This window comes from Coregonus clupeaformis, chromosome 19, assembly GCF_020615455.1.
Source record: "Coregonus clupeaformis isolate EN_2021a chromosome 19, ASM2061545v1, whole genome shotgun sequence".
NCBI lineage: Eukaryota > Metazoa > Chordata > Actinopteri > Salmoniformes > Salmonidae > Coregonus > Coregonus clupeaformis.
Window position 1 is genome coordinate 31,554,991 of NC_059210.1, and position 12,350 is coordinate 31,567,340.

At 41.1% G+C, this 12,350-nt stretch overlaps 1 protein-coding gene across 1 annotated transcript in view; it reads right to left on the minus strand.

Annotated features, from left to right (window-relative positions):
- znf609a (zinc finger protein 609a) overlaps positions 1-12,350 on the minus strand; it is a 186,314-nt gene that overhangs the window by 98,453 nt on the left and 75,511 nt on the right. The gene's annotated exons all lie outside the window — the stretch shown is intronic.

A 12,350-nucleotide genomic window follows, 5' to 3' on the forward strand; every position in this document is an offset into this window, starting at 1 on the left:
CATTAACATTGAACTGGCAAGCTAAAAAACAAAAATCCTCCATTTACAACACACAAAATCCTCCAGGGATCATACAGGAAAAAGGAGAGAGTCAGTGGATAGGTATCCATCCATATAGCCACTATTTACAGCTAGGTCAGCATTGGGTCCTTGCTCTATCTAGCTCTGGCTGTGTTGCTGAGTGCTCTGCTGAACTCTGACCTGCTCGGTCAGAGGCAGGTTAAAATGCTCTGTCGGAGCTTGATTGGCTGTGAAGCCAGATGGTCAGACAGGGGGTGACAAAAACTCTCAAATAGTCTGGTATAATCCTTCAGTTAGTCACAAGGCTTGAGCCTGCTGAGAGACGCTAGCATTCCCACCAACTAAAATCCCGGCCACAGAACCAGGAGGAATCTTGTCACAAAAAGACAGCAGAACATACTGCACAAATTGATGGGTTCTACTTGATAAACACTTAGGCTTAGCTGTCTGGCTATCAATTAGGCCTGGGAATTGCCAGGGACCTCAATCATACAATATTATCACAATAATTAGGAGCTGATACGATATGCATTGAGATTCTCACGATTCTATATGTATTGTGATTCGATACTGCGATTCAAACTGTAACCAGTGCCTGCAACCTGCTTCAGGTTATCAGTCAACCTACCAGAGTAGTTACAAACAGCACAGGAATGAAATCATCAACATGTATTGATCACATCTTTACTAATGCTGCAGAAATTTGCTTTAAAGCAGTATCCAATTCCATTGGATGTAATGATCACAATACAGTAGCCGTATCTAGGAAAAACAAAGTTCCAAAGACTGGGCCTAATATAGTGTATAAGAGGTCATGATATGATGTGTTTTACACAGGATTTGTTAATGTGTTCAAGCCATTTATTTATGTCACTGGTGGGTGCCAGAAGGTCGGCGTGCCAAGAAGGCTGGGGGGCCACTGGTGTTCATCTTAGAATGAGTACGTGATGGAATGTCCTGACTGGGGTGAAAGCTGACTGGGTAGCAAGATGATACTATTGTAGTTGGGAGTGACACCCAATAATGGTTGGCAACTGTTGGATAGAATTAGCTTGCAAAGCAGTATATAAACTGAGAGATTTTCTATGTCTATTCATTCAAATAGCAAGAGGCCACTCACGTGCCACTTGTTATGTTGAATCAGGTACTGTATCTATTAAATACTTTGTATCAACTCTCAATCTAAGTATCTTCTTGCATATTGAATTACTTGATACTAGAGAAACTTCATAACAGATTGGCGTCTACAAACAGGATACAGTTTACGGCCGAACAGACAGGTAAGCAGACTTTAATTTTTTTGGATTGTGTTCAAATCTGCTTATCTGTGGTAAAGCTGAGCTGTAAAGAACGTTTAAAATTCAATATTTTAAAGGGGGATGAGTGGTATTCAATTATGTACAGAGATGTAAGGAGAAATCCTGAATTAGCCAATGGCATGGTGCTATGATTCAAAATAGGATGCGTTCAGATTAATGAGTAAAAACAACAGAGGATAAAGATTGGGCGCAGGATCCCTAAATGTGTAAGGCATTAAAAAGAAAATGGTGGGTTTGAGTCCCTTAGTAAAATATATATGTTTAAGTCTTTGGTGTGTTGAATCATTATAAAAATATAGGTTTGAGTCCTTTAATGTGAAAAATCATTATAAAGTTGTGAGGTTTGAGTCCTTTAATGTGAAAAATCATTATAAAGTTGTGGGGTTTGAGTCCTTTAATTGTAGAAACACATTATAAAGTGTGGGTTTTGAGTCCCTAAAATGTGTTTGCTAAAGGTTAGAGTCCTTTGTTGAAGCCCTATCAGTTAAAATAAGCCATAATTGATTAAGGGAATGACAACACTATAGAGGAGAAGTACAAATTAAGGAGGTTCAATCCTCTGAGAGTTAGAGTACCTTGGTGAAGAGAGAATTAGTCATTTGTGAATTACTCAAGATGGGCGAAAAACAGAGAAAACCATAGCTAATACAGCAGCTACAACTTAGAATATTGGATCATGGCACCAATGACTAAATAGACAAATGAAATTTTACAAAAAAAAACAAAGAAGATCAATATGGGGATTTGATTCAAATATTTAATTACTAATATTGCATGAACTAATAAAAACAAATGGGGAGTAAACTCAGTAGACCGGTATCTGGTAAGAAAATCACAATTAAGAATAAATCAGTGCTTGATTTGCCTCGAAGAGAGAGAAAGGAGGTGAAGAATTATTACAGACAAATCCGCATCTAAAACATGTCTCTTTTTAAAGTATCTAAAATTAGACACCGCGCGAATGGATGTTGAGTAAATTAAGGTTTTTCTATGTGGAACCATATCTCAGTGATTTATCAGCATGGACCGATAATGAGTATCCTCAGGATGGTAGTTTTAAAAGGGATAAATTACAGGTAGTGCGAAAATATATAATTGACAATATCGCCGTAAACAACACGAAATGGGATTTAGATTATATGAAAGAGGCGTATAAAGCATTTGATTTAATGAGCGCATAATGACCTGGAAATATAACTAGTTAGGAGAAAAAGTCAGTTAAGAAATTAAGTAATGGGGCAATGGAACAGCATAGGGTACCTTATGAACAGAGAGCAGAAATTAATTTTAATCTGAAGTGTACATAATAAATTATAGAAATGTGTATGATAATATGATAAGTTTGGATAATACGTTTCGATATATAACAGAATTAGGTCATAGAATATCAAGGAGTGGTATTGAGAGCGGAATGCTATTTTACAAAGTAGTGGAAAGTCTGTATTTTCTGGGAGGATACCATGACAGGACGGGAAGTGTCCGGGGAAAATACAGTTGTTGTGTTGTGGTCCCGCTGGGAGTATGTTTGAAGAAGCTGATTTGTGTCGATTGAGAATCGTTAAGAACTCGAAGGGATTGGTTGATGTGAGTACCTAAGAGTTTCTAACGTTCTATATGGATTATGTGAATATATGATACATGTCATGTGTGTGTAATCAATTACTAGAGATTTGATAAAGTAATAATTTGGATAATATTCATATACGATAACTTGCGCACCCAAACGTAGACGTACGTGAGGGGTGGGAAACAATAAATAAACATTTTCTTAGTTGGTGCCGTTTATGGATCATTTGATAAGATCCAAGGTTAAGCATTATAGGACTGCCTACAAACTAGGGGTAATAGTCTTAGAGAATGGATTGGCGTATGTCCACTTTTTGAAAAACATGGGGAATTGACTTAACCTAATGATGTAACTATTAAGGCTTAAGGGATTTTCTGTTTCTAGATTTGTTAATCAACAGGTTTATATTTTTACAAAATTAATGCAACAGGTTGTGATGATTAGATTACCGAAAAGGGGTAATTGATCATATTGGCGACTGAATAAAATATGATATTTAGAGGGGTGACAGGAACAATCTAAGGCGAAACAGCTATTACCTATGTCGTTGATCCAGTAACAATACCACAATAATTTGACATGGGAGCAAATGGAGCCGATTTTGGGGTTGAATAATCCTTGTGAGAATTACAGAAAATGAAGTCTAAAGGGTAATCACTTAGGGATGCTCTTTGCCAACTCAGAGAACCTTGGGTGGTTTTCATCTTGTGAGAGATTTTAGGTCATCTTATTCTGGAGTAGTCACGAGGAATTAGATTGAAACAAACGATTATTGATGTGAGGTAGTACAGTGGAATTATCTGCATCTTGTTTTGTGTGTAATTACTATTTTTTGGATTGCTGATTATAACTGAATGTTAACAACATGTCAACTTTCTGTTCCAGGAGAATGGGGGTTCAATTATCTCTCTCTGTGGAAAGATTCCAGAGTCTGTGGGGTGGGGGAGCAGTTAGTTAAATCTTGAAGGCACACAACACAGCACATTTTCTGAAGTTTATTTTCTGAGTGAGTTTTAAGTAAACACATAAACACCCTCACTAGAGAGCCTAGAAACATTGGGTGACATTTAAATGTAATAGGTAAACACTAATGATTAGGAAGAACTTTATAATTTGGCAATAGTCCTATATATGATTCGGACCATGACAAGGACAGAGAGAGAGTGCTAGCCCTGAATGAGGGACACCTGTCGCTAGTCAATGTTACTATTCCTTGAATTACCTTATGGGATACAATTAAGTTAAGATATTATCAAAGGTTGTCATGCTAATTTCATTTGTTATTTTCATTTATCAGGCATTGTGGTTGTTTTGTTTTCTTTGGGGGCATGAATCACGATGTGAATCGTGTTACAAGGGGGAATTACTGGCTCCCCTAGGGCCTTTTGGTAAATATGCAAATTGTTTAAAGAATATGAGCAGTAGTAATTAATGTGTTATGGGTTAGATGGAATGTTTTGGGTGCAAATGTATTTGTGGCAGGAGACAAAGTACAAAGGGGGCCTGTCTCTGAGACTAGTGGACTACAACAAGCTGCAAGAATGTGCACTTCCTAATCTCAGGGCTTATCCTGACTGATAAGAAGACATGTTACAGTAGCATACTGTGTCTCACTTAACAATGTTCTTAAGACTCTCTTCCCGGGTGAAGGCTTCTAGGCGCAACCTAGCAGGAGAATCTGGGCATTGTCTGCGCCCTGGAGACTTTGTGGCGGTAAAATATTCTGGATCCTGTGACTATGAGGTGTAATCGACAGTGTGATAAGGGGAGTATTTTGGAAATTGGTATTAAGAATAATTGGTGAAAATAATATGTCATTTAATCAATACTTATATGGATTTCTTGGATTACAAATGAACTCAACTAAACTGTTATGTTCTGTCCTCTCTTTAACTACAGAGGGTGTTGTGATGCATAGCAATGATAATTCGGTCAAGAACGGTGTGAACTTCAAAACCCTTCTAAACCGGCTGAAGAGGAGCAACAAAGGCAATACAGTCCTGTCCAGCACCACTTCTACCTGCAACCGGTGTACAGTCGTGGTCAAAAGTTTTGAGAATGACACAAGTATTGGTCTTCACAAAGTTTGCTGCTTCAGTGTTATGAGATATTTTTGTCAGATGTTACTATGGTATACTGAAGTATAATTACAAGCATTCCATAAGTGTCAAAGGCTTTTATTGTCAATTACATTAAGTTTATGCAAAGAGTCAATATTTGCAGTGTTGACCCTTCTTTTTCAAGACCTCTGCAATCCGCCCTGGCATGCTGTCAATTAACTTCTGGGCCACATCCTGACTGATGGCAGCCCATTCTTGCATAATCAATGCTTGGAGTTTGTTAGAATTTGTGGGGTTTTGTTTGTCCACCCGCCTCTTGAGGATCGACCACAAGTTCTCAATGGGATTAAGGTCTGGGGAGTTTCCTGGCCATGGACCCAAAATGTCGATGTTTAGTTAAAGTAATGTTATGTCTGGGGACTTTTACTTACAACAGATAGAGAGAGAAAAAGGGGGATTTATATTATGTGTTTTACACAGGATTTGTTAATGTATGCACACATGACTGTATGTCGCTTTGGATAAAAGCGTCTGCTAAATGGCTTATTATTATTATTATTATTATAATGTGTTCAAGCCATTTATTTATGTCACTGGTGGGTGCCAGAAGGTCGGCGTGCCAAGAAGGCTGGGGGGCCACTGGTGTTCATCTTAGAATGAGTATGTGATGGAATGTCCTGACTGGGGTGAAAGCTGACTGGGTAGCAAGATGATCCTATTGTAGTTGGGAGTGACACCCAATAATGGTTGGCAACTATTGGATAGAATTAGCTTGCAAAGCAGTATATAAAATGTGTGATTTTCTATGTCTATTCATTCAAATAGCAAGAGGCCACTCACGTGCCACTTGTTATGTTGAATCCTGTACCGTATCTATTAAATACTTTGTATCAACTCTCCATATAATTGTTGAAGTATATTCTGGCATCCTGAATTACCTGATACCAGAGAAACTCATCATAACAGGTAATACAATACGTTTTGTTGTGATTCCTGTGTTGATGATGTAAAGAATACTTGCCGGTCTGTGGTGTGTAATGAGGAGCAAATAGACGCTGCACTTGACACATTTATAAAATTGCTTATTCCAGTTACTAATGAGCATGCACCCAATAAAAAAATGACTGTAAAAATGGTTAAATCCCTGTGGAATGATGAGGAATTGAACATATATATGGTTGAGAGGGATGAGGCAAAAGGAATTGCAAATAAGTCTGGCTGTACAACCGATTGGCAAATGTACTGCAAATTGAGAAATCATGTGACTAAACTGAACAAAAATAAGAAGAAACTGTACTATGAAAGAAAGATAAATGATATAAAGAATGATAGTAAGAAGCTTTGGAGCACCTTAAATGAATTTTGGGCAAAAAGGCAAACTCCGCTCAATCATTCATTGAATCAGATGGCTCATTCATCACAAAACCCAATTATATTGCCAATTACTTTAATTATTTTTTCATTGGCAAGATTAGCTAACTTAGGCATGACATGCCAGCAACAAACGCTGACACTACACATCCAAGTACAGTGCATTCGGAAAGTATTCCGACACCTTGACTTTTTAGTTGTTAGTTACGTTACAGCCTTTTTCTACAATTGATTAAATAAATTTTTTCCCTCAGCAATCTACACACAACACCCCACAATGACAAAGCGAAAACAGATTTTTAAAAATAAAAAACAAAAATACCTTATTAACATACAGTAAGTATTCAGTCCCTTTGCTATGAGACTCAAAATTGAGCTCCAATGCATCCTGTTTCCATTGATCATCCTTAAGATGTTTCTACAACGTGATAGGAGTCCACCTGTGATAAATTCTATTGATTGGACATGAAGGTCCCAAAGTTGACAGTGCATGTCAGAGCATAAACTAAGCGATGAGGTCGAAGGAATTGTCCGTAGAGATCCGAGACAGCATTGTGTCGAGGCACAGATCTGGGGAAGGGTACCGAAAAATGTTTGCAGCATTGAAGGCCCCATGTAGCTCAGTTGGTAGAGCATGGCGCTTGCAACGCTAGGGCTGTGGGTTCGATTCCCACGGGGGGCCAGTATGAAAAAAATAATATGTATGCACTCACTAAGAGCGTCTGAATAAGATTGTCTGCTAAAATGTAAATTTTATAAAGGTCCCCAAGAACACAGTGGCCTCCATCATTCTTAAATGGAAGAAGTTTGGAACCACCAAGACTCCTCCTAGAGCTGGCCGCCCGGCCAAAGTAAGCAATCGGGGGAGAAGGGCCTTGATCAGCGAGGTGACCAAGAACCCGATGGTCACTCTGACAGAGCTCCAGAGTTCCTCTGTGGAGATGGGAGAACCTTCCAGAAGGACAAACATATCTGCAGCACTCCACCAATTCGGTCTTTATGGTAGAGTGGCCAGACGGAAGTCACTCCTCAGTAAAAGGCATGACAGCCCGCTAAGAGTTTGCCAAAAGGCACCTAAAGACTCTCAGACCATGAAAAACAAGATTCTCTGGTCTGATGAAACCAAGATTGAACTCTTTGGCCTGAATGCCAAGTGTCACTTCTGGAGGAAACCTGGAACCATCCCTATGGTTGAGGCAGCATCATGTTGTGGGGATGTTTTTCAGAGGCAGGGACTGGCAGACTAGCCAGGATCGAGGGAAAGATTAACGGAGCAAAGTACTAAGAGATCCTTGATGAAAACCTGCTAAAGAGAGCTAAGGACCTCTGACTGGGGCAAAGGTTCACCTTCCAACAGGACAACGACCCTAAGCACACAGCCAAGACAACGCAGGAGTGGCTTCGGGACAAGTCTCAATGTCCTTGAGTGGCCCAGCCAGAGCCCGGACTTGAACCCAATCCAACATCTCTGGAGAGACCTGAAAATAGCTGTGCAACGACGCTCCCCATCCAACCTGACAGAGCTAGAGAGGATCTGCAGAGAACACAGACTCTGACGCTCGTTGGATGTAGCAGGGCTTGCAAACTATTACGGACTACAAAGGGAAACCCAGCCGCGAGCTGCCCAGTGACGCGAGCCTACCAGACGAGCTAAATACCTTTTATGCTCGTTTCGAGACAAGCAACACTGAAGCAAGCATGAGAGCGCCAGTTGTTCCGGACAACTGTGTGATCACACTCTCCGTAGCCGATGTGAGCAAGACCTTTAAACAGGTCAACATTCACAAGGCCGCAGGGCCAGACGGATTACCAGGACGCTTACTCAGAGCATGCGTGGACCAACTGGCAAGTGTCTTCACTGACGTTTTCAACCTCTCCCTGACCGAGTCTGTAATACCTACATGTTTCAAGCAGACCACCATAGTCCCCGTGCCCAAGAAAGCAAAGGTAACCTGCCTAAATGACTACCGCCCCGTAGCACTCACGTCTGTAGCCATGAAGTGCTTTGAAAGGCTGGTCATGGCTCACATCAACACCATCATCCCGGAAACCCTAGACACACTCCAATTTGCATACCGCCCCAACAGATCCACAGATGAAGCAATCTCAATCGCACTCCACACTGCCCTTATCCACCTGGACAAAAGGAACACCTATTTGAGAAAGCTGTTCATTGACTACAACTCAGTATTCAACACCATAGTGCCCACAAAGCTCATCACTAAGATAAGGACCATGGGACTAAACACTCCCTCTGCAACTGGATCCTGGACTTCCTGACGGGCCGCCCCCAGGTGGTAAAGGTAGGCAACAACACATCTGCCACGCTGATCCTCAACCCTCATGGGTGCATGCTTAGTCCCCTCCTGTACTCAATGTTCACCCACGACTGCATGGCCAAGCACGACTCCAACACCATCATTAACTTCGCTGACGACACAACAGTGGTAGGCCTGATCACCAACAATGATGAGACAGCCTATAGGGAGGAGGTCAGAGACCTAGCAGTGTGGTGCCAGGACAACAACCTCTCCCTCAACTTGAGCAAGACAAAGGAGCTGATCGTGGACTACAGGAAAAGGAGGGCCGAACAGGCTCCCATTAACATCAACAGGGCTGTAGTGGAGCAGGTTGAGAGTGTCAGGTTCCTTGGTGTCCACATCAACAACAAACTATCATGGTCCAAACACACCAAGACAGTCATGAAGAGGGCACAACAACACCCTTTCCCCCTCAGGAGACTGAAAAGATTTGGCATGGGTCCCCAGATCCTCAAAAAGTTATACAGCTGCACCATCGAGAGCTTCCTGACCGGTTGCATCACCGCCTGGTATGGCTACTGCTCGGCATCCGATCGTAAGGCGCTACAGAGGGTAGTGTGTACGGCCCAGTACATCACTGGGGCCAAGCTTCCTGCCATCCAGGACCTATATACTAGGCGGTGTCAGACGAAGGCCCTAAAAATTGTCAAAGACTAAAGTCACCCAAGTCATAGACTGTTCTCTCTGCTACCGCATGGCAAGCGGTACCGGAGCGCCAAGTCTAGGTCCAAAAGGCTCCTTAACAGCTTCTACCCCCAAGCCATAAGACTACTAAACAATTAATCAAATGGCCACCCGTACTATTTACATTGACCCCTCCCCCCTTGTTTTTACTCTGCTGCTACTCACTGTTTATTATCTATGCATAGTCACTTTACCCATACCTACATGTACAAATTACCTCGACTAACCTGTACCGCCGCACATTGACTCGCTACCGGTACCCCCTGTATATAGCCTCGGTATTGTTATTGTGTTCCTTTTTATTTAATTTTTTACGTAAATATTTTCTTAACTCTATTTCTTGAACTGCATTGTTGGTTAAGGGCTTGTAAGTGAGCATTTCACGGTAAGGTCTACACCTGTTGTATTCTGCGCATGTGGAGGCGAAATAAACACCTATTTAGGTGAGGTGCTAGCTAACGGAGTAGAACACTTTAAAAAGAAAAGGGACCTGATGAAGACAGCTTGTCTGTCGAAACGTTGGTTATTAGGTTATAAAATTATTGCGGCTCTCCTTTTCAAGTATTCTGCGCATGTGACAAATACATTTGATTTGATTTGATTTGATACTGTCCTTTAGTAAACTTTTGGAAAGAATTGTGTTTGACCAGATACAATTATATTTTACTGTAAACAAATCGATAAGACTTTCAGCACGCTTATAGGGAAGGACATTCAAAAAGCACGGCACTTACATAAATGACTGATAATTGGCTGAGAGAAATTGATGATAAAAAGATTGTGGAAGCTGTTTTGTTAGACTTCAGTGCTGCTTTTGACATTATCGATCTTAGTCTGCTGCTGGAAAAACTTGTGTTATGGCTTTACACCCCCTGCTATATTGTGGATAAAGAGTTACCTGTCTAACAGAACACAGAGGGTGTTCTTTAATGGAAGCCTCTCCAACATAATCCAGGTAGAATCAGGAATTCCCCAGGGCAGCTGTCTACGCCCCTTTTAAAAATCTTTACTAATGACATGCCACTGGCTTTGCGTAAAGCCAGTGTGTCTATGTATGCGGATGACTCAACACTATACACGTCAGCTACTACAGCTAGTGAAATTACTTCAACACTTAAAAAGCTGCAGTTAGTTTCAGAATGGGTGACAAGGAATAAGTTAGTCCTAAATATTTCAAAAACTAAAAGCATTGTATTTGGGACAAATCATTCACTAAACCTTAAATCTAAACTAAATCTTGTAATAAATAATGTGCAAATTGAGCAAGTTGAGGTGACTAAACTGCTTGGAGTAACCCTGGATTATAAACTGTCATGGTCAACACGTTGATACAACAGCAGCTAAGATGGGGAGAAGTCTGTCCATAATAAAGCGCTTCTCTGCCTTCTTAACAGCACTATCAACAAGGCAGGTCCTACAGGCTCTAGTTTTGTCGCACCTGCACTACTGTTCAGTCATGTGGTCAGGTGCCAAAAAGAAAATTACAATTGGCTCAGAACAGGGCAGCACATCTGGCCCTTAAATGTACACGGATAGCAAACTATTATTAATAATAAAATTAATAATATGCATGTAAATCTCTCATGGCTCAAAGTGAAGGAAGGATTGACTTCATCACTACTTGTTTTTGTAAGAAGTGTTGACATGCTGAATGCACCGAGGTGTCTGTTTAAACTATTAGCATACAGCTCGGACACCCATGCATAAAGCACAAGACATGCCACCAGAGTTCTCTTCACAATCCCCAAGTCAAGAACAGACTATGGGAGGCGCACAGGTACAGTTGAAGTCGGAAGTTTACATACACCTTAGCCAAATACATTTAAACTCAGTTTTATAAAATTCCTGACATTTAATCCTAGTAAAAATTCCCTGTCTTAGGTCAGTTAGGATCACCACCTTATTTTAAGAATGTGAAATGTCAGAATAATAGTCGAGAGAATGATTTATTTCAGCTTTTACTTCTTTCATCACATTCCCAGTGGGTCAGAAGTTTACATACACTCAATTAGTATTTGGTAGCATTGCCTTTAAATTGTTTAACTTGGGTCAAATGTTTTGGATAGCCTTCCACAAGCTTCCCACAATAAGTTAGGTGAATGTTGGCCCATTCCTCCTGACAGAGCTGGTGTAACTGAGTCAGGTTTGTAAGCCTCCTTGCTCGCACACACTTTTTCAGTTCTGCCCACAAATGATCTATAGGATTGAGGTCAGGGCTTTGTGATGGCCACTCCAATACTTTGACTTTGTTGTCCTTAAGCCATTTTGCCACAACTTTGGAAGTATGCTTGGGGTCATTGTCCATTTGGAAGACCCATTTGCGACCAAGCTTTAACTTCCTGACTGATGTCTTGAGATGTTGCTTCAATATATCCACATAATTTTCCTTCCTCATGATGCCATCTATTTTGTGAAGTGCACCCAGTCCCTCCTGCAGCAAAGCACCACCACAGCATGATGCTGCCACCCCCGTGCTTCACTGTTGGGATGGTGTTCTTCGGCTTGCAAGCATCCCCCTTTTTCCTCCAAACATAACGATGGTCATTATGGCCAAACAGTTCTATTTTTGTTTCATCAGACCAGAGGACATTTCTCCAAAAAGTACGATCTTTGTCCCCATGTGAGGTTGCAAACCGTAGTCTGGCTTTTTTATGGCAGTTTTGGAGCAGTGGCTTCTTCCTTGCTGAGCGGCCTTTCAGGTTATGTCGATATAGGACTCGTTTTAATGTGGATATAGATACTTTTGTACCTGTTTCCTCCAGCATCTTCATAAGGCCCTTTGCTGTTGTTCTGGGATTGATTTGCACTTTTCGCACCAACGTACGTTCATTTCTAGGAGACAGAACGCGTCTCCTTCCTGAGTGGTATGACGGCTGCGTGGTCCCATGGTGTAAATACTCTTTTTTGTACAGATGAACGTGGTACCTTCAGGCGTTTGGAAATTGCTCCCAAGGATGAACCAGACTTGTGGAGGTCTACCATTTTCTGAGGTCTTGGCTGATTTCTT